At 44.7% G+C, this 24417-nt stretch overlaps 1 long non-coding RNA gene across 1 annotated transcript; it reads left to right on the top strand.

Annotated features, from left to right (window-relative positions):
- The first annotated feature begins 6538 nt into the window (after nucleotides 1-6538).
- Nucleotides 6539-23195, top strand: LOC144728605 (uncharacterized). Its single transcript, XR_013587542.1, has 3 exons — nucleotides 6539-12052; nucleotides 13760-13858; nucleotides 14605-23195. It is a non-coding gene; the product is annotated as an uncharacterized LOC144728605 (long non-coding RNA).
- Nucleotides 23196-24417: the final 1222 nt, after the last annotated feature.

Here is a 24417-nt window from a genome sequence, read left to right as displayed (position 1 = left end):
ATTGCTGCTCGCCGTCTCTCTCTTTCTGTGTCTAGTAAAGTCAAATTGCCGCAGATAGCATTTGGAGATTGGGGAGATTTGTTGGTGGACCGGTGTGGCCGGGGCACAGCGCTGGGGCGGCTGGGGAGATTATGAGAAACGATGATAAGATGGAGCAGTGTTTGTTGAGGCAATGGGGGGCAGTGTGGGGGGGGTGCTGGTGGTGAGGAGGGGGGCTCGTCGGAACAGAGGGCATACGGCGGCTCAGCAGTGTCTAGGAGGGGCAGCAGATAAAATGTAACGGCGGCTCGCATTGGCACAGCAGAGAGTGGGGGCCTTTTGGAGGGTGGGTGGGAGGTTTGTGGGGGGGCTACGGGCTGGATCTCTGCAACGGGGAAGGAGGGTGGCGTGGGGGGGCGTGTTGCACTTAGGGGTGCAGTTGAGCAGGAGTTGCCCATGTGACTTTGCTGCAGCTTGAGCATTGGTTGACATACAGCAGGCCATGTGATTCCACCCGGTTGGTCGGCACGGCTATTCACGCAGGTTTGGCTGGCCCAGTTCTGCGCGACTGTCTGGCCAAATCATCGCGGCGTTGTTAGTTTAGGTAATGCGAATCATCCCTCCTATGCATGCACCCTGCACATCCTTAAGACAATGGTTAAAAATATGCTTTTTTTTGCCCTCTCTTTAAAATCAATGATATTGTTTGTGTGCAGCATTTATTTCGCAACTGCATATTTGTTTTACAGTGGCAAAGTGTTGTTTGCATAAAGTACCATGAGAAAAAGGATTGTCGTTTTGATGTTGGCCGAGCGTAAACTCCAGATGGAAAGTACATTAAGTACGTTGTATATTTAAAGTGTTCGCTGCAGTGTTGGATAATGAGTGAGTTGGGGGGAATAGAGAGATATATGACTATTTTTTACTCTTTGGCTGATGGGGTCTCACCGTGCTCGCCCATTGATGTGTTAAAGATCAGAGCAGCGCAGTGTGAACTGATTCAGAGAGCCATGATGGGCAAAACATCAAATGCCCGCGGAAGCGGACTCCCTATGCCGCACCGAGCTTCGCTTCAACGGCTTCGGTCGAGTTTGCCGGTGCCAACGACAACGGGTTCTGCTCACAATCAGGGAAGCATTTTAATGAACACACGCAAACAAGCGAATAAGCAAAAGCCTCACGATTAGTTGAAATATCAAAAAATTACGCAATGTTTCACAGGTTTGAAGATCGGCATGCAAAGAATACAATTTTTTTTTTGCGAACACTGATAACACATTTACGTGGAAGTCAATGACAGTGCATGCTGGTTTTACTTGTACACTATTTCAGGAAATGTAATAGTTTTTTATTTCTTTAACAACAAACTCATTTATCTTGTACATTCGCGAATGAGTATTATGAATTCAAGCTCGGATATATTGTGAACATGACAATTGCGCGAGCTATCAATGCAACTGAATAGTTAACAACACGGATCGGCCCTCAGTAAGACGAGGGCCATCCGATATCTTTATTAAAATGCAAAACAACCATTTGCAGGTGTCGTAAATAATTGAATACTACGCCCTGATTAATTGCCCCGCACACACCTTTTTACTTCAATTATTCAACAGTTTATTTTATTTTACGGACTCCTTTCCTTGTTTGTGCGCGCAGCACGGTGAGCTTACCTGCGCTGTAATCGGAAGCCTTCCCGCGTGGTATCCAGAATCAATCTGAAATCGTTCCCATCACCGATCGATAACCCGTATCTTTTATTACTTTATGCAAAAGGGCAAAAAAATCAATACCTGCGATCGGAGGGTGAACTTGCATCGGTAGCACGGGGGGATGAGTGGTTGGGGGGGGGACGTGGGTGTCGAGTTGTGGATGTTTTCTGTCGGTGGGTGATTGGAAATTAAATACGGCTGAGTATGTCGAGCATAACGTATACGTGGACAGGTTTGTACATAAAAACCCAAAATATTGCAAAATAAGATGGTATTGCACGCAGGCTCTTGCCGGGCTTTATAGTTTTCCACCGCACGGGTGGTGGCGGTAAAATGGCGTTGCTGTGCGGCATTTAGTCGTTTGGCTGCAGCAGTGATCGCTTCAAAATGGATGCTGGCGCATTGATCTCTCTGTTGCTCTTGGACGGGAACTGGAATTTTTTTTTTTGCTCTCTGCCTCTCCGTCTCTTGATCTTGCCCTCGTTCTGGGACGAGGGGCCGACGTTCCCTTCGCCTTGCGAGCGCGGCAAGCCCCATCCCGATAGGGTCAAGAGTTCAATTACGAAGTGGACAGCGTTAATGCGAGCAAGGTACCCCCCAATAAATAATCTGTCCATGAAGACGGGTCTACATTCGGGTACCCTCTTTAATAATTCAGCATTGTCATTTTGAATTCTGAATCTGTGAGGAAATGGTGTGCGACTTAAAACATGTAACGGGTTGTTGGCTGGTTAAAATTAATCATCTATCTTAAAAATTGAAACAACAAATTAAATTTCATGAAATTCTAGTCTTTGCGATTACCATTTGAACCGCTTAATTAGACCGCCGGTGATGTATTTATTTCTAATGTCATAGATAGTGTTTAAAGAAGAAAGGAAAACGGTGATGGTTAAATACAATTATTTAGTTGTATTTTTTCTCAATTAATGTTTAAATATAAATTATTTTAATATATTTTATTTCGCCAATGGCACTCACGGTGCCAACACTTGATATTGCGAAAGCTTTTCCACCAATGCGGTATGCGAAACGGTTAATTCGCTTCTTTTGCGCACAAAAAGCCTATCATTAATATTCCGTCGCTGTCGATGGTAATAGTACAGGTCGATCAATCGATTTGCGGACTGGCGTGACGAGAGGCGCTATTTGCGTTGCGGTGGTCACCGCTGCCCGCTGGGTCCTCCGGGATTTTGTCTAATCTTGTGTCGCTGACCCCTTCCCGATCCACCGCGGACTGTGCAGCTTCTGACTTCGATCAGAAATGGTTGCGGGTCGCGCTGGATGTGACCTCGTGCGAAATCGCGAAATGCTAAATTGTTAACTTTTTTTACAATTAATTAATACGGCCACCAAAATACAAATGGCTTCAGTCGATCCGAAAACAGCAACTGTTGTGCTGCTTTGTCCGCCGATGTGGAATTTCACCGGAATAGGAAAGACCTTTTTTTTTACATCATATTCCATGAATGCGTCAAAATGGAGAGTTGAGCTTTACGGGGGGGGGGGGGGGAGCAATAGACGGGGAGTGGGGGCTCGGGAGGAGAGGGGGCAAGAAAGAGGGTTGGGTGCTCGGGATGTTATAATATTTTGGCCGAGGAAGCTGGGGCAAGCCACCGCCCGTTTAAAGTAATGGCACAGTGTGTCGCGCCGTTGATGATGTCACAAGCGGCTGGAGAATCGTGGGTAGAGAACAGAGGGTGGGCGACCAACAAGAGGACGGGGGGGGGGTAGAGAAGGGGGGGGAGTGAGAGAGGCGGGCAGCAATGTGCAAGGAGACGACTGCGGGAGGCAAACTCGGAGCAGAAGCAAGCCGATATCGACCAGACAAAGCGTTTTTTCGTAACAGTGGCAGGGACCTGTTTTTTCGCTTTTGCGAATTATATATATTTTTTAAAGCCATATTACGTGAAGATTTTTTTTTTTTACAAATTCGTAATGTACAAAAATTACATATTTGAAGAAATGGCAGGGGGGGAGGGAAAAAGAAGACTAATTTTAAACCTTTGTAAATTAAAGTGTTACTTGACAAGCACATTTTTTTAAAATTGGCAAAGTAAAATTAAACAAAGAAGCCGCAATACTAGGAGAAAAGCGAAGTACAATATTTTCTGCGTTCAGCGTTAGTCTGCATGTTACCGGGGTGAAGTGTTACTGGGTTGACTGTCGCAGTGTTGCACGATACCTGTGCGCATTTTGGGCTGTTGCTGGGATGGTCGACCAGCGATCATTTAATACATGACCTCTTCACGATTGACTTTAACCTCCCCATCGCTCCCTTCCCGATTTCTTTTTATTTGGTCTTATCGACAGACGGAGAGAGCGAGCGAGCGTACGTACGTGCGTGCGCGCGCGCGAGAGAAAGAGAGGGGGAGTGCAGGAGAGAGAAAGCCGGGTGCTGGAACAGGACAAACTGAGCAAGCGAGAGCGAACGTGAGCACAAGCGAACGATCATGCAGCAGCAGTGCCAGTCAGAAGGTGCGATAGGATTGGCGGATAAAAATAGCGCAGTGTTGCTGACCGGTCTGTGGCCAAAGTCAGTGGCCGTATAACGCGCACGGCGCGCGTTACCTGCCCGACTTTGACCGGTAAGGAGGAGCTCTACTTATCTCATTTCCATAATTCCTTCCACTGCTCGCCCGTTACATCACTTACATATTTCAGCGTGCTTCTGTCAAATGCTTTGCGCCGAGTGTCTTTAACGGTGCCAGCTTCCCCTTTGCACACATTTTGACTTTGTGATGCGTGTGTTAATTTGTCGTCGTCCCCCCCCCCCCCCCCGATGTACAGTGGTTTTCCTGAGTGAGGCCGTTTGCCTGGGACGATTTTCGTTTGTGACACTTTGCTTTACTCTCTCCCTTTGCTTGAGAGGATTAGAAAATTATGCGAACGCTATTTCACCCAAAAAGTAAATATTAAGGTTACCTGTTCAGTTTTTGTATAAGTATTGGATTTAGGTATAGTATGCGCAGATGGATTTCCGACGTATAGATATTGCGTACAAATTCAGATGAAAGCTGCATAGTTTAACTCTTGGAAAACTTGGCTATGAGCGTAGAAAATGCGTAATCTATTAAAATAATGAGGAGACGAGAGGCAAAACAAAATGTTGGCGATGTCTTTGTGTTTACTCCGCTTGAACTTTTACATAACGTCTAAAAGAGCTGGGTGGTTTTTTTTATTGAAACGGCGAACATTTTTTAAATTTCAAAATCAGACTGCACATCGTTCCGTTCACTGTACGAAGGTTTTTTGACGGAGTTGCAACAACAACAGCAAAATCCGCCTGTACGTTGTCTGAAACTGAAAGGTGTTACAAAGTTATTTGTTTCTATCTTAGGTCAAAATATTTTGGATTGTAGAACAAGTGCTTTTTGTTTTTAACCCTGGAAAATTCTTAGAATTCATCTGCCCCCCCCCCATCTGTCAACTTCTTTACGACATTCTTGGCAGGATATGAGTGCGAACGCATTTTTTCAGAGCGACCAAAGTAATTTCTCTTGGATCTTTGCCGACAATTTCCAGCTCTAACCGAGGCACAGAAACTCCCATTGAGCGTCAAACCCATGAGTGTGGCTAGATAATATCCCGGCGTAAAAAATCTTTATTATCGGACATTTTCTGCAGGCTAAGCCATTCCAGGGTTTTCGTGATGGTTTCGGTTTGCCATGATAATAACGAGCTTGGTGTTAGAGAATGTTCGGTGCAACACGACGATTATATACATAGGTGTGGACGCGCGCCGTACTTTTAACGCTTTATTTCGGCACGAGACAACATTTCTACGTCCGCGTTCGTTCCGTATCCTCCTCGACGAAAGAATAATTTAATTTGGATTTAAACCGATGATGGCGAGTCAACAAAAATTCACCCCCCTCGCACTTTTAACCGTCACAATCGTAACTGTTCTTAAAAAAGTAAAAGAATGTGTTTTTATCGGGCACGGAAATAAATATATTAAAGGCCGTAATTTAAAAGGTGCGCACACGCGCGCGCAGGCACGGCCATTCCGTGAAACAATGCATGCGCCTGAAGGCGGCAAGCAGCGGCGGCGGTGGCGGCTGCAGCCCCCCCGTCGCATTGTGCACAGCGAGGCCGTTTGCAGCAGCAGCAGCCGAGCCCGTGTGTGCATCGACGCTATCAATTGAATTGGACGGAGCGCGAGCCGCCGGCAAGAGCGGTAGCCTTGAAAATCTCTCCCTCGCTCGCTCGCTCCCTTGCTCCCTCTCCCTCCCTCGCTCTCTCGTGCGCTCTCTCTCTCTCCCCTTCCTCGAACACTCCCTTTGCTTCCCCTGATTCCTGCTTCCCCCCCCCCGCCGCCCTCTGCGTTACCGTGGCGTCCCTGCATCTTCTGACATGCTTCCCCCGTCTTCCTCCTCATCTTCCTTGTCGTCCTGCGATCTCTTGATGTCGAATAAATAAATTAACGTCGGCCTGCTCGTGATGCTGCGAAAACACCGGGGTTGCTCTCCCGCGCAGGCTAGCGAGCCCAAGGCACGGGCAACGGCAAGTTTTATTTTATTATTTTTAACGTCGACGATTTTATTAAACTACAATGACATTCGCGCTTATTTTCGTATATTCTCTATATCTTCTTTTTATATTTCTTCCTCTACCCCCCCAGAGGCCAGAGGAAGCTGTGCGAGCGGCGTGGTTTAGAAAACAGCGATCTCGAATCTTAAGACGAAACTCGGCGGACGAGAAGGTGGTTGCGGGGGGGGGGTGCGCAAGGTGTGGGGACTTTGGGAGTTAGGGGGAGGTCGGTAGGTGGCTGGCGGCAGGGTGGAGGGGGTGGTGGCGGGTGGTGGCGGGGGGGGGGTCTGTGGAAGCCCAATGCTGAAGGGAGACTTCGTGCCACCGCCGTGCTGCAGCTACCGAGCGTCGGTGCCTCCCGCGTGGAAGGCGACGGACGGAGTGAGGCCGGTAAGCCTTTGCACCGTTTTCTTTTTGCCTCTCTTCACCTGCGCTTCATCACCCACTCGTGTTGACCGTATGCACGTCCATTACGTTAATTTATGAATTTAAAATCACATTTCCTCGGCTGGGGTTGTGCGCCCGTTGCAAATATCGAGGGTTGGAATTCACCTTTTATTCGACGTGTTTTTTGTAGCGGTATTTATCATTGCGATCGTTCGTTGGCTCTTTTTTTAACATGGTCTGGGGATTTCGAAAATTCAGATTATGTGTCCAGCCAAAATAAATATTACAGTTTTTAAAAAGCGTCCTACGTCGAAACAAAATAGCGACGGGTTCTTGTGCCGTCCCCGGTTCCCGAGACTGGCTTCCCGATTAAACGTTTTAACACGATGCCGAAACTTGCACACTGCGCTGCACTGGCAGAATTGGTGCTCGCAAACCAAAGTCTGCGCTGCCTACCACAGACCTCCCTGCACTCGGCTCTGCTTCCACGAATCTTGCACATATGTACCTATTCCTTTTTGCAGTCATCGCAGAAAATTCTCGCTTTAAGAGGGCAGCGGCGTTTGTCTGCAGCTAGTTTATGGCAAGGCCTTGGGGTGGGGGGGGGGTGGAGATGATGCATCATGTGCATTTGAATATTTCACACGAGTGGGCTTTTAGGGAAAAGTTATATCCTCTAGCAACCTTTGGTATGCAATTAGCCGTGTTTTTTTTCTCTCTCCCAGCTGACTGTTATATATTAGAGCTGGCTGTTCATTTTGGCTTCTTGTTCATAAAACGAATGTGTAACACATTGAGGTTTGTTGTAACAATACGCCGCATTCAATGGTCGAGATTTCATCCGTGGAGGTGTCCTATTTTTTTTGGTGGAGGGGAAGGAAGTAAATTCGAATGAAATATTGAAATCGCTTGCGCAGCTTCAGATTTTCCAAGTTGTAAAGAGCGGTTCACTAATTTCAAAAAATCGAGCGGCCTCTTCGCGGGAACCTTAACGAGGTTCCCCGTGCAATCGTGCGCCGAGGTTTTTCTGAGCGCGATGCAAATAATTACCTCGCCAGTGGCCTCTTCTTGTACTCGACCCAGTTGCGGATTGCTCAGCAACTTGCAATGTTACATAACTGGGACAATGTAAATAAGCGAGCGGGCAACAAATAAATAATCAAATACTTTCCATCCATTGCACGCATGCATGCATATATAGTGTGAGGAGTGTGCCTGATGTGTCAATTATTATCAGTCTTTATTGCCAATAAATGGTTGGCCAATTATTACTATGTATTTTAATCAGTTGAATGTTTCGCGTACATATGGCCGGGTCGTTTTAGGATGGTTTGCCTCTTTATATATATTTATTTGGCTGAAACTGATGTAGACGGTCTCCATTTTCACCAATAACCAGTAGACGGGCTTTTAATCATTCACAATACTGTTGTGTAATGATTGGTCCATTTCATGAATTTATTTTATTGATTGCAATGCTGTTTGTGATTCAAAAATTGCGGTGACATTATCCCGGACATAATTTGAAGCAGTGATGGCTCCTTGGCCTAGAAACCTGAAATGGCTTTTAAATAAATATTCCGTACTCTTGCTTTAAAGACGTTATTCCGTCAACGGCACACTGCGTATCCATCTGAAATATAACAAAAATATACAATTTAAATGCACTTGTTCCAATTTTCAGTCTCGCAATGTAACGTGCGATTGAAGAAAACGTGGGTGGATAAATCGTAAAATGTGCATAAATGTAATGTCATTCACCTAAATCTGTGATTTTATTTTTCATTGTCAGTATTTTATTTACGAAATGACTTGTAAACACACACACATCGACACACCTGTAGATGTTACGGATATTATAAGCAGGTGATGTCATTTATTTAAATACGACATTGTAAAGATAGGAGGGAATTGTATTAAGGATAAAATATAAATCCACAGTTACATCTTAAAATAAGCAATTATTCAAGCAAATTTCATCAAAACGGCAGTCGTTCATAGGTTACTGTGCCAAGCGTAAAAAAAAATATGTACTTGCGGTAAAATGTCTTTGATGTATGATTAATATGGCACAAAAGTGTACCTGGTTCGTATCACAGCCATTTAATCCTAACAGGCTACAAGTGTTACAAGTGGACATATATAACCTGGCTGATGGCATGAACGACAGCGATTATGACATTGACGACGATACATAATGAGTTTGTGCTTTTTTGTACCAAGCAAAATTGCACCAAAGTCGGGTGTTTTTTTGTTTAAGATTGTTTTTTATTGCACTTCACTGTGTGTAGCCTTGCTGATACATAAGTGTTTCTTACGTAACACCGCATGTCCGTGTATAATATCGCTCTCTCATTCTCACATGTGTTTTTCCCTCGCGAGGTTCCAAGTAAAATATTGGGGGGGGGGTTTGTTTTTATAAAACAAATTGGCATTTGTACTTTGCTTAACATTCAAAATGAAATTCCGTATATGTTTGAGATATTTATCATTATTATTTTAAATAGGTCAAAATGGATGGTTACATAACGACTGCCCTCCGAATGCATTTCAAGTGATGTTATCGTTTGAAACTGGGAATCCTTTTCTACCGAAAATATCACGTCCGTTTGGAAACTAATCTTAACTTTACCAATTCTTGCTATGTTACTGGTATTGCGTCTGTCTTTAAAATATATATGTATATGCCGCAGCGATTGAAGGCCGGTAAGTCATAATCTCAAATATACGTATTCATCCAGGAAAGCCACACTGATTCGTATGATTCTTCCAGGCACATTGGGTTTTATTTTTAAGATCTTTTCGGCCAACTATTGAGTGTCTCACACACGCGGGAGGAAACCAGAGCACCCGGAGAAAAAAAACCCACGCACGCTAAGGGGGCAACACCCTAATCCCCGTACGGATGGAAACAGATGGCGATTAGTCTAATTGCTGCACTGCCTTCTCCTGTTGAGCCAGGGTTATGGCACCTCAACTCCCACACAGGAGGGGAGTGTCCACAGCATTAGCGCGGTACACCAACCCTCGCTGCCTCGACAGCGCTGCGTCACAGGCAGGCGCCAGCACCGGCCCGGCCAAAGTGGAGATGTTGCACATTTCAAGCGATGCTTGCGTTGGTTGCACATTATACGCGCAAACTAGAGAGTTGCTTTCTTCATTTTGCACTGCGGAGACTCGTAATCTGATTGCACCGTATTATTTTTCTTTGCAAGTTTTCTTAACGCGATGAACGGGCTTCAAATTAAGTGTAACATTTTTATCGTGTGACCTTTGTACCTACCTCGTTCATGAAAAAAAAACATTTAGGCTCCTCCCTTGTCCTTCTATAATCATTGAGTGACGGATTAAATGAGACAATTCTGCACGCAAACTTTTAAATGTGTTAATGACGCGAGAAAACATTCTAAAATAAACTGGTGCTGTTTGCAAATGCGTGTAAGGGGGAAATAATAATTAAATAAATTTCATTTAAAGGGAAAACCAAAGCTGGCTTTGCCTCACATATTTCCAATGTCGGCTTTAACAAAACCACACCCGTACGCATTTGTAATTGAACGCGACATTTTCCACATTGACAGCAGTGATCACATTTTTGGAAGTAATGTGATTTTAGGAGTACGTTTAGAAATAGTACGAGTTGGATGAAAAATAACAATAGGTTTTACCCTTTCTGGCAATGAAACAGGTGTTAACATGTTGAAATAGATACCTTTTTTCAAGGCATCAAGTCTGCATTAACCACACATACTTGAGGCAAAACATGCAAAGAAAACTTGCTCTGAAAGGGTAAAACCTATTATATGTATTTTTTGGTGCTAGCAAAAAGGTCCCATACTTACAAGTTTATACGTAATCAAAACCATTGAGAAAAACGGAAGAACCACACTGAGGTTACATAAAGGAAGTGCCACATTACATATTGAAAGGGGAGTCTGGCAAGGTGATGCACTTTTTCCAAAGTTATTCGACGTGGCATTTGGGGATATTTTCGTAAAATTGGGACGAGGGAAGACATTAACCGTCCTCGGGTTTTGCGCAGCCATAGTCGTGATAGCATTCAATGAGATTGGACTACGGGAAATGTTAGAAGGGGCAAATGTGCCTCAATAAATTGGAAATTTTTCATCAAAGCGTACAACCCCAGCAATGACGTGCGGATCAGAAACATGGATGTGAACAAAGAAAATTGAACAAAAACTGAAACGTGCATTATTGAAATCACGTCGAGAGACAGACAGAAAGACAGATGAGAGATCTGAAGCAGGCTCAAGACAAAATTCAAACTGTGGGGCTTGGGAAGGATGCGTCGCTAGAGTGGACGATCAACAATAGTGAAGAAGTGGCAGCCAAGGGGATGGACCGCGTCCGAGAGGAAATACATCAGGGAGATGGAGCAACGAAATCAGCTCGTGTGTGCGGGTTTACGGAGCAATGTTACACCGCGGGGTTCATGAATGTTGGCAACAGGTTGGAGAGGCCTTCATCCAGCAGTGGAATGATCGTGGCTTATGATGATGGTGGTGAAGAAGACGTTTTGGATACAACTGCTTTTTAAAAATAGATGTTATTTCCTTTAATTGGATGGGCTTGGTTGACCTTAATAGCAATAGATTTCAATGGAGAACTGGATTTCTTGGCTGTCCGAATACATTTTTGAACAGGGTAGGGAATGGTTTGCCACTGTTTATTCCCCAAAACAAATTATCCTCTTTTATAGCTGCAGGGATGGATGGCTAACAAAATTAATAATGAATATAAGCACGCCAGAGCTATATTTCACTTAAAGAAGTCTGTGCTTTTTGTATGTTTTTTTGTAGTCGCTAAAACTAATGCAATAGTTGGCACACATTTCTGGTAGTATCCTGACATGCAACGAAAGGCCTAAATATGGGCAACATAGCAACTCTTGTCCAAAACGCAGTCGTTCCAGGGACAAGCTCCAAGTGTCTCTTTTTTTAAAGCCTCTCGTTATCAGCACAATTTTTTTTAAGTCATCTTTTTGAAAACGTGGGACGAGTGTAGGTCCTCAGAAATAATTAGCTTGGCTAACATTTATCATGACATGTACACGTATGTACATATATATATCCCATGTTAGTGTTTCTGTATTGGTTCGGGCACTGCGTAAAATGCCAGCGATGCCCCATTGGCAACATTCATCTGAATCCGGCGTGAGCCGCCCTCTTGGTCAAATCAACCTTTAAATGAATGTCCGGTGTGATGCATCAACATCGGTGCAGGAGAGCTAACGTCAAACAGGCAACGGTGGTGGCTGTGCATCACCCCCGCCCCCCATAGGCCTTTGCCATTCTTAACACGTGACGCACAAACAGCACAAGTGGGAGATGGTGGTGTGGTGCTTCATACACTCTGGCTTACTGGTTCCACTGCGGACCGAGAAAACAAGAGTTCAGCTTCTGTCCACGTCCATAACGTCGGTGAGCGAGCGGTGTCTGAACCGGTCCCCGGCCCATGCCCTTCGCAAAAACCCACACTGGTCCAGTGTGGTGAAGTGTTGTCCAAACACACACCCCCTCCTTTGTCGAAATGGCAGAGTGTATTGACAAACGGCTCTAAGTGAAAACTCCTTTATATTGTACTAAGCGCAGCACTTGGCGGAGCAGTCATTAAAGCTAAATGGTGGGTCATCATTGTTATCTGTGTGTGCAGTCCGCGTGTGAGTTACGCGCTTAACGGTATGCAAATGTAGGAAAGTTACGTAATGGTACCTTTAGAGTGGCAAGAGTGAGAATGAACGATGGCTCGCCCTAGCTGGCTCGAGGGACTTGCAGTGTGTGCTCACTGTGGAGACATTTGCCCTCCACAATGTGTGCCATCGGCTCCTAATGCTGCAGGTGTGTAGCAGCGGCAGTAGCCCACGCCACCCACCACCTGTTCACGTTTTATCTAAACGCCGAAAAAATTGTGCAAGCGACCCTTTGCGAAAGACCACGTTTCATTACCGCTCTGCCCAAGTCTTACGAAAATATCTGTGCCCTGCTGCCACAAGTGCTCGCTTTGTATGCCAGCCTGGAGGAGGGGGGGGGGCAGCGGTGGGGAGGGGGGCAGTTGGTTTTCGGCCGCGCTCAGCACTGGCAGACAGTCACGTCTGGCTGTCTGGTGGGCACCGGGATTTTCTAGAAATTTCCACTGCCCCGGCTTGCGTATCCATTCGCCGCCGCAGCACTGCCGCGTTTGCAAAAGGAGGAGTATCCTTCCGCTGCGGTAAATAGTCTCCGATAAAATTACCCGTTCACTGCCCGTTCTATTTTCGCAAAATGTTATTAATTTACATTCGTCATTTTCATATTTCCATAGCGTCCCTTTCAAATATATCATTTCTATAATGCTGTGCATCTTCCCTATGAAAGAAAATGTAAGACAAGTCAAGACTAAGAACAAAAGAAATGGATGCTCAATAATGTTAATTTACCCAAAACAATAATTCATACGTTTGTTCTTCAAAAGAATATACAGATTTGCTACGATGTCGAATTATGTAATAGTTTCCTGCTATGCCTGCGATGCTCTCCAAAAATAAATGCAATTATATTTGTTGTATATGACATTTAACGATAAGAGCCCTCGGATAGATTGGGTGGGGACACGGAACACGGATTTGGGGTTGCTGGATTGGTGAGCCTGCTCCCATTATCTATGATCTTAAACTTGTGCTCCACAGACCATCAATTGTTCGACTAAAAGCTCTAATGGGCTCTCAATCAGCTACCGTTATGAGATTACCAAGTCATGCACAGGGAACAGGATAGTAATCTTCAATTCAGAATGTTTCGGTAATATTTTATTTGGGATTATCTTCTGGAGAAAAAAAATTGTTCACTCCTCCCAAAAGGTCTTTTACATCCTTCCACTCCACATTAGACACATTTTTGGGGACGGTGCTGGGTTGGCACAAATAACAAAATCCCACCACATTCGTCAATAACACCGTGGCCTTAAAAGGAACAAAATCATATCACGGGTGACATTTCAGGCAATGGGCCCTCCTTCATAGCACATTGCTTCCACATTAGGTTTGCATTGTAGTTGCCATGGCTTTGAATATTTTACATTCTTGCTGGTGATGCCAAGCATATGTGAGTGTGTGTGTGTGCGCTCATAATACCCTGTCTTGTGTTTTAAAGCGTATTGGGAATCATCTTTGTGTGCCAAGTCTCTGGAGCAAGACGTTGATTAAACGCCGATGTGAAATATCCTACGTTCGTTCAGAATCCAAGCCACAGGTAAAAATCAAGAAAGAAGGTGGATTTAAATTTCGATTTCTAGATGTGTTTTTTTTTGTCTCGCGTGAAAGTTATGTAACCTCCGGGTCAGGCGTGAGTAAATTATCTTTGTCTTCAAAGAAAATTGCGGTCTCTCATTAGTATTGTTATCACTCCTTAGACAGTTTCATAGCCCTTCATCAAATTTCTGGCGTAATGTCTGCTCTTAACACTCCATTTTGAAGTCTCATCGGCAGATAGAGTGTTCGGTTTCATATGCGTTGAGATGAAGCCCCAAATATGTACAATGTACATGAAGACCAAGTTGACCGTTGAATAACAAATATTGAACTACTTACCAAGGTGGCAATGATTGTATACGAGCTGTCTTTAAAGAGCTAAATTGTGCGCGTGATGCCCGTGATGTGTGGAAATAAGCTAAATATTTTTTGTAACATTTTAAAATTGGACAGACGCAATGAAAAGTACTCATACAGGTACCTTTGTTGTTCATGACCTTTATTTGGACTCTCTGAATGTATTGGCACCGCCTAATCCCCCCCCCCTGTTTGATCACAGTACGCCTGATTTAAAAATGTCGAGAAATAAATTACAAATCTGTCTGCGTTACTGCGAGCACGTTTCAGATCCTGGAAGTAATTCATATTATTTCATTTATTCCCTTTAATATCTCTCTCTTAATGCCGATATCTTTTTCTCTCCATTAAAGGGGCCTAGTTCCTCATTGATTGATGTGGTTTGTGCAGGGCTTACACGGAGAATGCGAAATACGTCCCAGCGAAGGCGCACGGTGGGTCGGGTGGCACATGGCACGGGAGCAGTGCCTCTTTGTGCCACCTCAGCCTTCCTTTCCTCCCTTCCTCGGGGGTGACCGGCTGTGACACGGCCATCATCACCGGCGCCCTCCCCTCTCAGCTCGGCGGGACCTTTCATCAAATATCCCGGTACCGAACGCAAAGGACACACGAGACGTGGAGGGCGAAACCCAGTGGCGACGACGCAGGCACGGAGCGATCGAGCCTTTTGCGCGATCCCTGAGACCCTAACTTGTGAGTTGGTTGCCCTGTCACTGGTTAGGCTCTTGGGAACCGTGCAGAATGGCAAATCTGAGATCGAAGGAGGAAACGCCGTCTTCGCCTTAGCTGTCCATCGTGAGCCGTGGTGCAATGTTCTTGAAGCAGCGTGTGCGGGTTGACGTACGGGCAGAGCATCGGCACTTTATTCTGCCTCGTTGCGTTTTGTTGATAAAAGCCCAGAGAGATGTGTATTACAAAACACTGTGCAGGGCCTTGTAAAAAAAAAAAAATTCTTACGCGTGTGACCGTAAAAGTTAAAAAAAATTAATTGTAAACTCGGAAACTCTAATGATCTTAAGTGTCTTATTACATCTAAATTTCCTTCGGCTTCAATGTAGTTGAATTACGAGCGATAGATTTGGGGGCGGTGTCCGTGCACGCAAGGGGAGGGATGCTGCTGTCTTTCGGCACGGGAAGCAGCAGCGGTCACACCGAGACTTAGCATGGGACTGCAGGAACAAAGGGGTGGTCTCCATTGAAGCTGGTTTGTAGCATGTCAGGCAACCTTGCCCCTTTCAAAGGAAACACGAGTTAAAAGAGGGTAACCTGTTTGAACGCACGTTAATGCGCGTGTTTTTTTTTATTTAAGAGACTTAAAAGGCGGGGACCCTTTATTATATTTGGGATGGAAAATATAGTGAGGACGTGACGGCGTTGTCTATTAATGCGTTGACATTTCGCTCGAAAACGATGCGACGAATGTATTTCCGTGAGAGGAGGCGGCCGAGTTGGAAGCGAGCGGTTTGCCTGCCTGTTACTATTCGAACGCGCCGCAGCAGCAGTAGCAGCAGGTGCACAGACCGGCGGTTTCCATTCGGATCTTTTATTTTCTCAGCGATGAAATTTGTTGGGTTGGAAATCACCGTCTCCCAGCCAAAGGGGGGGGGGGGGGGTATAAAACTGAATGTTTCCAATATAACGAGCTGCGTGGAAACTAAAACTCGAGGCACGAGAGGTCCTCGCTTGACCACTAAGATTTTACGAAGTCCGCCAATGCCTTGCGTAAATATACATGGAAATTAAAATACGTTTAAAGAGAACATGTTTGGACAGGTTTTAATATTCAGTTAACAGTGCGCAGTTTTATCAGTTGGTTCCTGTTTCTGGTGTTAAACTGAACACGTGTATTTTCGATAGCAGTTTGGTTTTCTCTTTTGTGTTATAAGGCCTTTTTTTTGTTTGTTGTTATGACGGTGACGGGGGTTATTCAAGGAAAGCCAAACAGCCACTTATAACCCCCGGGCGCTCAACGCAGGGATTCCGAATCCGCCGACGTAAAGCGATGGTCCAGTTACACGACGTTTCCAATCGCGATTTGCAGGTCCAGATTAAATGTCCGATGCTCCGCCGTTGTGCCCACGTCTGTTGCGTGCGCGCGCGTGTCTTTTGCAGTTTATCGAAAAATGTGTCTGTAGTGATCAGTCGCTGGCCTGGGAATTCGGTACAGTCGGGCGGCTTGTCAACTATTGACTGATGCATGGTCACTCAAGAATATGAGCTCCGATGATTGAGAACGGACAAGGACGCTCGTGTTTCACCCTTCGATGATCAACAGAGTTAACAAAAAAAACAAGCCTTTTATACATTTCTTTTAGCACTGGTGTTGTGGTTTAAGTTCGTTGTCCTTCCCCTGCACCTCCGATTAGCACGGTTGGCTACGTACGGTACAAAATAAGTTAAATATACAAACATTGAACAAAAAAGCGTAACTAAATCAAATGTATATGCTGTTGAGAAGTTGACATCTCTTTGAAGGGAATGGCCAAATTATAATTCCAAACCAGTTGGCCGAATACTGATAAACTTTTAAACGCGTTTATGTTCTGATGTACACAATAGCTAACGGAACGCATTGTAAATGTGGTGTGTTGGTATTTGTGCAAATATTTTTGTTACGAAAAAGAAAAGCCAAATTATTTTATAAAATAAAAATGCAAAAAAAATTCCACGCGGATAAATTATAACGTAAAGTAACCCCCTAGAGGAAAGCTTATCAGCTCGGGCTTCGAGTCTTTTCTGTTTTGAGAAAGTTGTTTTACCATTTTAATAGAATTAAAATGTAACTCCCAGTCATGGTTTATTAATACAGAGAGTACAAGTAAACATGTGGAGAAAAAAACTCTGGATATACCAACACAGAAATAATCCAGCATCCTATATATGATTTACACATGTATAAACAAAAGTTTTTGTTACATTCAGTTCATTCATAATATAACAATTTACGATGTTTAAATTGTATTAGTTGACCTGCTGTCACCTGTATTATATCTTGCGTGTGTGTTTGAATGTACCGGTTGGATCCGAACTTTCCTTGGCAATATCAATTCTTCCACAATTGGACACTTTGCAAACTTGTGAACATTTAATTTTGCAAGTAGAAAATGAAGCATGGCATTGTTGATCTAAATCAGCAACGCTTTAAGACAAATATGAAATTCATAAAATGGCCGTAGTATTGGCATGCATTCTTGTATTGTGTCCTGGGAAAGCTTAAATGGCTGTAGCATGCATATATATACATTTGGAAAGTACTGATCTTTTTCAATAGGAATATTCGTATTTAAATGCCTATAGGTTATTGGGCTCAGGGGTTAATAAGAAGGGTTTTTGTCACGGGTATTATTTAATAAGGTTCATTTTTTTAAATGCCGTGCTGCAGATAATTTTTTGAACGTGTGTGTTTTAAAATGTCGCAAGTATAATTTTTGCTCTAAGCTTGCCTAGCTTCTCCTGCTGCTGTTCACTGTATATTTATACTCGTAGACACAGAATGTGGATGTGTTGTGGGTAAATTATTTCAACTTGGTTTTTTTCCTAGGGTTTCTTTTTGCAACTGGAGCACACATTACATAAGATGTAAGGCACATACATCAACCGTTTTTGCTTCTGCGGTAGTTGCCGAAAGTAAAACTGTGTAGAGGGATGAGTTAAAAGGAAAGTAACGTTCATTTGTTTCCGCGCAAACAATACTTCGTACAAAGTCCTTTGATCGTCGTTTACAATACGGAAACGTAAAATTATTTTTACAATTTTTGTGGTTGCACGTTTAATTTTTGTGCACGAAAATTATTCCTGAAATGTTTTCGCAACGTTAAGTAATATGCCATATGTTCAAGTTGTGAATTTCTTTATTTAAGGCACGTTATGACTTTGTGTTACATAACTAGTGCATACTACCCTAACGTGGATTAAAATATTTAGCAAGGCTTGCAATGCCTTCATATTGCTATGGCTGGTCATGTGCAAAGTATCAATTCGGACATAATTTCCAATGAACGTCATCTTTAAACACCACTCCCCTCTCATCTCTCCAGCATGTCTCTCCCTTCGAGACCAAATTTGTGAGCAATTTAATAAGGTCAGTCCCATTGAGAGCATTATGCATATCATTTGTGTTAAAACCGTACAATGTGCACACAACTACATTATTTAACCAAGTACTTGTTTATTTTTATGCAACGAAAAAAACCCTCTTCCCTTGGAGAGGATGTTAACATCTATCGGTTTCATTCTGTCGTCTCGTTCAAGACCACACAACGGGTTTTGGCGAACTTGCGTTGGCCATTGGTGCAGGTGGAGTGGCCAGATTAGCCTGCCCCCCACGGTCAAATCAAACCCCCTCCCCCCCCAGTGAATTCTCATGAGGGCATTATCTTGGAAGGATGTCTACTCATTATGTGCCAATTAAAATAGACCATCATTGGGTTCAAGATTGCTGTGAGCAGTGTAAGTAGGGCACGCGGTTTTTTAGGTCGGCCCAAATTCCCCGCCTACTTGTCTGCTCTGCACCCCTTTCAAACAGCACTTGAGCAGTGGCTCATTATAAACTCTCTCTATTGTATTTCAAATGAGCAAATTAGGCAAATTACGTATTTTCTTTACGTGTCTCAATTACGTCATTGCAAAGACTGCGGCACAAGCCATTGTTAGGGTGGAGATCTTTGCCGACGGGGTGTTTTTGTGTGTGTGCGCGCATGCGCGTCTTAAAGCAAATATTGCAACACACCCCCGACCACGTGCGTGTGTGTGAATCAGAGGCTTGTGAAGGATGCTACTGGGCAGTTAGAGGCATTTACCCTCCAGCAACAATGGAGGACAGAGGAGCGATGCTCACAACAACGAGCGGAGTGCCAGGTGGCTAAAGCACAGTAAGTTGACAGTAATAATAATGCAATTTATAACGCGCGCAAATTTGCGGACGTAACGGCCGCAAATCAGAGGCGCGGAGCCAAGCTCAGAGTCATTCAAAGCGAGGTTATAGAGGTAAGTTTTTAAGTGTCTCTCGAAGGAGGCGATTGAGGTGATGCTGCGAATGTGCAGAGGGATATCGTTCCAGACTGTTGGGGCTGCCACCGAGAAGCGGCGCATAGACGTGACCATCCTGGATCTTGGTATCAAGAGGAGGTCGTGAGTCGCGCTGCGCAGGCATCTGCCGTGTGCTGAGCTGCAAGTTGTCAATAGTGAAGAGAGGTACGGCGGGCAGGCAGATGTGAAGGCGCGGTGGCAGAGGCAGGCGATCTTGTATGTAACCCTACTGGTGATGGGTGGCCAGTTGAGGGCACGGAGTCAGTCGATTGAGTCGAGACGGGGATGAGTGTGGGCAATGACGACGCGTGCCAGGTTGTTTTATAGTCTTTGCAGTTTTTTTAGGTTGCCAGTGGAGGTCCGGACTAGTACGGAGTTGCAACAGTCGAGGTGAGACCCAACTATGCAACATGCCAATGTGTTGGCAATTTCAGTAGAGATGAGAGGACGTATGTGTCTGAGAGCCTTCAGGTGAAAGTTACATGAACTGATGATATGGTTGGTTTGACGGTCGAAGGATAAAGTTGAATCTAGCATGACACCGAGGTAGCTGAAGTGATCGGTGAACCTGATGCTGTGACCGAAGATGTGTGTGTGTGTTGGGAGTGCTGATGAGTTGAGACGTTGCTTGGTACCTAACATGATGGCCACTGAATTTTTCGGATTAAGGGCTAGGTTGTGTGCAGTGAACCACTGTTGCAAGGCGGTGGTACATTCCGAGAGCCTCTCGAATCCAGATGCATTGCTAGAATCGATGGCGGTGAATAGAATAGTATCATCCGCGTATGAGTGGTGCTTAACACCGACGTTTGCGATGAGCCGGCCGATGGGGGAAGTGTAGGCTGTGAAGAGGAAGGGACCTAGGACGGAGCTCTGGGGAACCCCGCATAATGCTGTTGTTTCAGGCGATGTGGACGTGCCCACCCTGACTGAAGATTGCCGGTCAGAAAGGTATGAAACTATCCACTTGAGTGCTGAGCCACATATACCGAAGTCAGATTTCAGGAGGGAAGTAAGGAGCGAGTGGTTGATGGTGTCGAAGGCTGACTAAATGTCCAGACTTACAAGTGCAACAATGGAGCCGGAATGAATGATCATTAAAATGTCATCGAGCACTCCAGTGAGTGCTGTTTCTGTGGAGTAGTTTTGACGGTAAGCTGACTGGAAGCAGCAGTAGTTTGCGGAGGAGGTGATGTGTGGTTTTAGCTGGGCGAGGGCTAGAGGTTCGAGAGATTAGTGATGGGACGATAACTAGATGGGTCATCCGGGTCGAGACTTGGTTTCTTTAACAAGAGAGAAACCAGGCCAGATTTTAGGTTGGACGGAAAACACCTCATGGAGAATGAGGCATTTGCGATGTTCCTGATCATGATGGCGAGTTCCGGAGCACATTGCTTGAACAAGGAACCTGGGAGCACGTCGAGTGGAGATGACTTCAATTGAAGTGATTCAATTAAAGAGAAAAAACGTCTTTTGTAGTCACCGGCTTTAGCGTAGTTAGAAAGGTGTCTGGGTGAGTGCTTACAATTTCAGGTAACTTGAGCGGGGTACAATGGTGCCATGTGTGGGTAGACGTGCAAGAGTTTGCGATGGTGATCAGGTGGCAAGTTTCAGTGAGGCCAGGGGATCGCTAAGGTGAGGGACCATGGTGCACACCAGGGTGTAGAATGCGTGGTTTTCTGGTTGCTATTTTGATGCGTTCTTCAATGTAGGAGGCACGTGAGACAAGGATGAGTTTGTTAGTTTTCCTGCAGGCAACTCTGTAGGCAAGTCGATCAGCAGGTAGACCACTGCAGTAGGGGGGCACAGGTTGTGCATCGGCCAGTCATCTCAATCAGGCAACCCATGGCACCTGGGTCTGCCCCGTGACTTCCTGCCAATGGGCGTTCAACACTTCACGTGGCCTTAACGTGCACATAGCCTGGCACTAGCGCTGTGGTGACGTTACCGCCACTTAGTGGAGAATGGTGGTTGTTGTGAATCAATGCTTGATGAGAGGTTTCTGGTAAACGAAACGGAGCGCACTTCAATCTGGGTTGGGAACAAACTGCATAGAAGCAATAAACTCCTTCTGTTGCTTTACTCCAAAACAATGGGTGGTGGTGGGGGGATTGCTTGCACCATTTGCCAGCAGATAGCCCCCGTAGGTCTCCACTGCACATTTCGTCATTTCTTTCCACTTTCCTCTGTCTTGTAGTGCCAATATGCTCAAGTCGTGGGCCACATCTGTCTGGCAGCGATCTCTCATGACGTCGTCGTCAAGCACATCCTCTGTGAGGTCTTAACTCTCTTTCCAATTCTTCCCATTTTTCCGAACAACACACTGTCAATTCTCCTGTTGTTGTCCATCCTACATATGTGCGCAAATAGTAACAGTTTCCTTCTCATTACTGCCTGCATCATCAGGTCTCCTTGTATTTGAGACCTTTTTCACTCTTTGGGTCCAGCTTCGATGCAGTATCCTTCTCTAGCAATACATTTCGAGTGCCAATATCTCACCTGCCTGGTACAACAGTGGAAACAGTGTAAGTAATGAGCAGCACTGTACCAATGTCCTCAATGTAAAAACATACATCTTCGGCATATTTTGCCCGCTATTAACGGATGTTCATTTTAAGCCACTTAAATGTCGCAAGATGTGCCGTTTGTTTCCCATCACATGCCCAGTTCTCTTCCAAGTTTAACAATAAATGTAACGATTACATATCAATAAGTACAATGCCAAACTTACTTTTGGCAGTTCGACCCAGGGAGACCCCCACCCCGCCTCCGTAGCAACGCAGGGATGTGTGCTGCTTGTAGCGAATGTGTACATGTAACGTTATCACATTTGTCGTTTGATGGATGACTTATGACGTGTTTCCAATACGCGGCTGTCTTAGAACCGTGTGTCAAACGAGGAGTTGGGATAAGCCAAGGGGTAGAGACTTTGTCCACCCACAGAGTACATAAACTTTAATGTACCCCAAGTGTATAATCCACATTATTAGTTGCTATATTGCTTTGGATTTTATATATCTTTGCATTGTTTCCCATGGTTCTTAATGCACCGTTGGTGATCTGGATTTTTTAATGTTCTTGCAAAAGAAAATCCCGTGGGAGTTTCCACATGTTTCAACGGAATCTTGCAGATATCTTCAAACTTAAAATCCATATTATACTTTATTGTGTATCATTTTCTTTCGAATCCCCATTGTGGAAAGTCTGCTACTGCCATATTATTTTCAGGTAAGATGTATTTAAAGCGTCACGTGTCTACTTTGAAAGGGTAATGTAGCTGGGGCTGTTTAAGACAATTTCTGTGTAACTGGAGATGGCTATAATAGTGTTTAGATTGATCTTGAATTTGGCTAAGGATATATTTCCTCTGCACTGGTAAAAGAAAACCTCTGAACTAATCCTTTACAAATATTGAATATACCAGTGGCTCTCAATTGTAGCCTTGTATTGAAATTAACGTACCCGTAATGGCATGATCACCATGAAGAGCGATGACTGAATAGCCTTGCGTTTGGCGTGCATTTGTTACTTCCTGATTGGTAAACGTGTGCAGTCTGGATCCTGGAAACACGACACGCTATGTGCGGTTAGACCCAATAGCATGATTAACAAGATTGGGCTTTGGTGTGCTGCTGTCAGTGATGTCATAGTCTAGCAGTGATGTCATAGTCTAGCGGTGATGTCATAGTCTAGCAGTGATGTCATAGTCTAGCGGTGACGTCATAGTCTAGCGGTGTTGTCATAGTCTGGCGGTGATGTTATAGTCTAGCGGTGATGTCATAGTCTAGCAGTGATGTCATAGTCTAGCAGTGATGTAGTCTAGCGGTGATGTCATCAGTGATGTCATAGTCTAGCAGTGATGTCATAGTCTAGCGGTGACGTCATAGTCTAGCGGTGTTATAGTCTAGCAGTGATGTCATAGTCTAGCGGTGATGTCATTGTCATCAGTGATGTCATAGTCTAGCAGCGATGTCATAGTCTAGTAGTGATGTCATAGTCTAGCAGTGATGTCATAGTCTAGCAGTGATGTCATAGTCTAGCAGTGATGTCATAGTCTAGCAGTGATATTATCAGTGATGTCATAGTCTAGCAGTGATGTCATAGTCTAGCAGTGATGTCGTAGTTTAGCAGTGATGTCATAGTCTAGGGGTGATGTCACAGTATAGCGGTGATGTCATAGTCTAGCGGTGATGTCATAGTCTAGCGGTGATGTCATAGTCTAGCGGTGATGTCATAGTCTAGCGGTGATGTCATAGGCTAGCAGTGATGTCATAGTCTAGCAGTGATGTCATCAGTGATGTCATAGTCTGGCGGTGATGTCATAGTCTAGCAGTGATGTCATCAGTGATGTCATAGTCTAGCAGTGATGTCATCAGTGATGTCATAGTCTAGTGGTGATGTCATAGTCTAGCAGTGATGTCATAGTCATCAGTGATGTCAGAGTCTAGCAGTGATGTCACAGTCTAGCAGTGATGTCATCAGTGATGTCATAGTCTAGCGGTGATGTCATAGTCATCAGTGATGTCATAGTCTAGCAGTGATGTCACAGTCTAGCAGTGATGTCATAGTCTTGCAGTGATGTCATAGTCTAGCAGTGATATCATCAGTGATGTCATAGTCTAGCGGTGATGTCATAGTCTAGCAGTGATGTCGTAGTTTAGCAGTGATGTCATAGTCTAGGGGTGATGTCACAGTATAGCGGTGATGTCATAGTCTAGCGGTGATGTCATAGTCTAGCGGTGATGTCATAGTCTAGCGGTGATGTCATAGTCTAGCGGTGATGTCATAGTCTAGCGGTGATGTCATAGGCTAGCAGTGATGTCATAGTCTAGCAGTGATGTCATCAGTGATGTCATAGTCTGGCGGTGATGTCATAGTCTAGCAGTGATGTCATCAGTGATGTCATAGTCTAGCAGTGATGTCATAGTTAGCAGTGCTTTTGCTCGATTCTGACAGGGGTACAATTATGGTGCAGTTGCTCATGCATCGTGCTGTGAACCCAGCAAACCTGTGTTCAATTCCCTGGCCACCGCTGACATCGGCGGCAGGAGATATCACGTGTAACCTCATCCCATCTGCGTGGAGACATTTGGCATGGGGCCTACAGGGGGCTCTGGCATTGAAGAGGAGGGTGGGCGTTGCAGGAATCAGAGTGAAGAGGCGTTGAGTAGTTTA

Source organism: Lampetra planeri, chromosome 29 (assembly GCF_965212315.1).
Source record: "Lampetra planeri chromosome 29, kcLamPlan1.2.h2, whole genome shotgun sequence".
NCBI lineage: Eukaryota > Metazoa > Chordata > Hyperoartia > Petromyzontiformes > Petromyzontidae > Lampetra > Lampetra planeri.
Note: the sequence above shows the minus strand (reverse complement) of the source record. Positions and strands in the feature narration are given on the sequence as shown.